The sequence below is a fragment of the Mustela nigripes genome, chromosome 1 (assembly GCF_022355385.1).
Source record: "Mustela nigripes isolate SB6536 chromosome 1, MUSNIG.SB6536, whole genome shotgun sequence".
NCBI classification, from domain to species: domain Eukaryota; kingdom Metazoa; phylum Chordata; class Mammalia; order Carnivora; family Mustelidae; genus Mustela; species Mustela nigripes.
Window position 1 is genome coordinate 162,744,149 of NC_081557.1, and position 5,093 is coordinate 162,749,241.

Consider the following 5,093-nt stretch of genomic DNA (forward strand, 5'->3'; position numbering starts at 1 on the left):
TCATGTGATCTCCATACTGTACATAATAATGTTTTTTCTTCTGCTATTTATAGCTATAATTTTAAAATAGTTATTATAAGCCATGATCTATGCTAAAAACTTTTATCATATTTCAGTTAATCTTTAATTAAACAAATCTGAAATATTCTCAAAGCATTTCAGGATTAGTTTTTTGCTATTGAAGTTCCAGGTGGATTGCCTAAGTTCTAATATTTATTGAGCCAATCTGGCATTTTGTGTTGATTTGGATTATATGGAAATAAAATTTTGGTTATCATTATGAACAGAAGTCATTGGCTTTTTGAAAAGAATATGCTTAGATTTACTATAATGAGTATGCTTTTTTTAAACTTTCATTTTAAATGTCATATGCAAAGGCAGTAAAAAAGGGAGTCGAGGAAAAAGAATGCAAAAATGTCTATAAAAGCCTCCATTTCTAGGAGTAATTTTGGGGCAGACATTGTGGGATGAAAATTGAATTTTAAAAGTTTTGAAGTAATTTAGTAAAGATGTAATTCTCTCTAAATTTATCTACACATTTAACAAAATTCTTATTAAAATTCCAGAAATTTTTTTGTAGACATAAACAAGATTATTCTGATATTTATATGAAAAAGCAATGAAACTAGAATAAACAATTTTGAAAAAGAAGAATTAAAGTGGAGAGTTTTACTCTACCTGATCTTAGTACTTACCTTCTAGCTATAGTAATCAGAATGGTATGGTATTAGTAGATGAATAGACACACAGGTGTCAATAGACACACAAATGGAATAGAAAATCCAAAAATAGACCAACACAAATATGTCCATTTTGACAAAGTCTAAAAGCAATTCAATGGAAGAAGAGTAAAAAAAAAACCTTTTCAACAAATGGTCCTGGGTCGATTAGACATTAATAAGCAAAAAAGTGAACCTCAACCTAAGCCTTATACTGTATAGAAAACTAACTCAAAATGGACCATGGATATAAACACAAAAACATAAAACTATTAGAAGAAAACATGGGAGAATATCTTCAGGACTTCAGGTTTGATAAAAAGTTCTTAAACATGACATCAAATCATAATTCATAAAAAAAATAATGTAAATTGGACTTCGTCAAAATTAAAATTTTTCTTTGTAATAGATCTTATTGAGAGAATCAAAGGATACAGATTGTGAGAACATGGTTGTAAGTAACATCATCAAAACAAACAAACAAACAAACAAAAATACCATATAATCGACTATAGCCTTATCTCTAGAATATATAAAAAAACTCTCAAAACTCAACAGTAAATGAGCCAAATACATAAAAGATATTTCACTAAAGAAGAGTGCAGGATCATTAGCCATTAGGGAAATGCAAGCTAAAACCATATTATATATACCTATTAGAACTATACACCATTAGAACAGCTAAAACTAAAAATAGTGATAATACTGTGCTAACAAGGATGTGGAAAAACCAGATCACACATGCATCACTGGTGGGTACATGAAATGGTACAGCCATGCTGGAAAAAATTTGGCAGTTTCTAATAAAACTAAATATGTACTTATAATATATACTGGCTTAAATAACATTCAAACCTCTTGGCTATTTAGAATCTCAGAATGTGACCTTATTTGGAAATAGGGTTGCTAGATACTGAATGTTTGAGTCTTCTCAAAATTCGTAAATTGAGACCTAATGTCCAATATGATGGTATATGAGGTAGGGCCTACGGGGTCTACTTAGGTCATAACAGTGGTGCCACCTTTTAAAAGAAACTCCAGAGAATTCTTTTACCTTGTCTACAATGATGACACATTAGGGGAATGGCCATTATGAATTAGGAAGCAGGCCTGAACCAGGTACCAAATCTGCTAGCACCCTGATCTTGGACTTCCCAGCCTCCAGAACTGTGAGAAATAAATGTGCTGTTTAAATAACTTAGTTGAGAGGGTCCAAGATGGCCCAAGAGGAGTAGGAGACCTTAGTTTTGTCTGGCCCCAGGAATTAATCTAGATAGCTGTCAAATCATTCTGAACACCTGTGAACTCAACCAGAGACCTAAGAAAAGAATAGCTGCAATGCTACAAATAGAAAAGTGACCATTTTCTGCAAGAATGACAAGGAAAAACTCACCTCAAAAAAGAGAACAAGAGGCAGTACTGACAACTAATCAGTATGGACATAAGTAAGATGCCAGAACTATAGTTCAGAATAACAATTATAAAGAAAATACCTAGGCTTGAAAAAAATAGTACAAGATACTAGATAATCCGTTTCTGGAGAAATAAAAGAACTAAAATCTAAGTCAAAATCAAAAAGGCTATTGATGAGATGCAATCAAACATGGAGGCTCAAATTACTAGGATAAATGAGGCAAAAGAGAGAATTAGTGATATGGAAAATAAAATGATGGAGAATAAAGAAGCCAAGAAGAAGAGAGATAAGCAACAACTGGATCACAAGGAGACAATTTGAGAGATATGTGATACCATGAAGTGTAACAATATTAGAATAATTTGGATTCCAGAAGAGGAAAGAGGGGGAGTATATTGGAGCAAATTATAGAAGAGAACTTCCCTACTCTGGGAAAGGAAACAGGCATCTAAGTTCAGGAGGCACAGAGACCCTTCCTCAAAATCAATAAAAATAGGTCAACACCCCATTATATAATAGTGGCGCTTGCATGTCTCAGAGACAAAGAGAAAATTCTGAAAGCAGCTCAGGACAGGAGGTCCATAACCTAAAAGGGTAGAAACATTAGACTGGCAGAAGACCTATCCACAGAGATGTGACAGGCCAGAAAGGATTGGCATGGTATATTCAGGGCAGTAATGTGAAAAATATGCAGCCAAGAATACTTTGCCCAGCTAGAAGGATAGATAAAAAGCTTCCAGGACAAATAGAAACCAAACAAATTTGTGGTCACCAAAACAGTCTTACAAGAAATATTAAAAGGGTCCTCTAAGCAAAGAGAGAGCCACAAAATAACATAGACCAGAAAGGAACAGAGAAAGTATACAAAGACCCCACTAAAAAGGAGACTTACAGTCACCTTACAGACAATACAATGGCACTAAATTCACTTCTTTCAATAGTTAATCTGAATGTAATGGGCTAAATACCCAAATCAGAAGACATAGGGTATCAGATTATATAAAAAGCAAGACCCATCCATATGCTGTCTGCAAGAGACTCATTTTAGACCCAAAGACACCTCCAGATTGAAAGTGTGGGGGTGGAGAACAATTTATCATGCTAATGAACATCAAAAAAAAGCTGGAGTGGCAATCCTTAAATCAGACAAATTAGATTTTAAATCAAAGACTGTAATAAGAGAGGAGGAAGCACACTGTGCCATAATTAAAGGTTCTGTCCAATAAGATCTAATAACTATAAATATCTATGCCCCTAATATGGGAACAGCCAATTATATAAGCCAATTAATAACAAAATCAAAGAAACACGTCAATAAAGTAAAATAATAGTGGTGACTTTAACACCCCCATCACTGCAATGGACAGATCATCTAAGCAGAAGATCAAAAGGAAATAAGGACTTTGAATGACACACTGGCCCAGATGGACTTCACAGATATATACAGAACATTCCATCCTAAAGCAACAGAATATACATTCTTGAGTGCACATGGAACATTCTGCAGAATAGGTCACATCCTGGATCACAAATCATATCATATTTTTGGACCACAATGCTTTGAAACTGGCACTCAATCACAAGAGGAAAGTTGAAAAGAACTCAAATACATAGAGGCTAAAGGGCATCCTACTAAAGAATGAATGGGTCAACCAGGGAATTAAAGAAGAATTTAAAAAATTCATGGAAATAAATACAATTGAAAACATGACAGTTCAAAATCTTTGGATGCAGCAAAGGCAGTCCTAAGAGGGAAGTATATAGCAATACAAACTTCCTCAAGAAACAAGGAAGGTCTCAAATACACAACCTAACTCTACACCTAAAGGAGCTGGAGAAAGGACAGCAAATAAGGCCTAAAGCCAGGAGAAGAAGAGAAATGATAAAGATCAGAGCAGAAATCAATGGAAGAGAAACCAAAAGAGCAGTAGAACAGATCAATGAAACTAGGAGCTCATTCTTAGAATTAGTAAGATTGATAAACCCTTAGCCAGACTTATCAAAAAGAAAATAGAAGGGACCCAAATAAATAAAATCGTGAATGAAAGAGGAGAAATCACAACCAACACCAAAGAAATACAAAGAATTATAAGAGAACACTATGAGCAACTATATGCCAAAAAAATAGGCAATCTGGAAGAAATGGATGCATTATGAGAAACATATAAATAACCAAAACTGAACCAGGAAGAAATAGAAAACCTGAACAGACCCATAACTAGTAAGGAAATTGAAGCAGTAATAAAAAAATCTTCCAACAAACAATATCCTAGGGCCAGATGGGTTCCCAGGGCAATTATACCAAACGTTTAAAGAAGAGTTAATACTTATTCTACTGAAACTTTTCCAAAAGAGAGAAATGGAAGGAAAACTTCTGAACCCATGAGGCCAGTATTACCTTTATCCTAAAACCAGACAAAGACCCACTAAAAAGACTTACAGACCAATATCCCTGATGAAATGAACACAAAGTTCTCACCAAAATACTAGTTACTGGATCCAACAGTACATTAAAAAGATTATTCACCACCACTAAGTGGATTTTATTCCTGGGCTGCAAGTGTGGTTCAACATCTGAAAATCAATCAATGTGATATACCACTCTAATAAAAGAAAAGACAAGAACCATATGATCTTCTCAATAGATGCAGAAAAAACTTTTGATAGAATACAGCATCCCTTCTTAATTAAAACTCTTCACAGTATAGGGATAGAGGGAACATACCTCTGTATCATAAAAGTCATCTATAAAAAGTCCACAGCCAATATCATTCTCAATGCGGAAAACCTGAGAGCTATTTCTCTAAGGTCAGTAACACGACAAGGATGTCCACTATCACCACTGCTGTTAAACACAGTATTAGATGTCCTAACCTCAGCAATCAGAAAACAAAAAGAAATAAGGGCATCCAAACTGGCAAAGAAGAAGTCAAAGTCTCACTCTTTGCAGATGACATGAT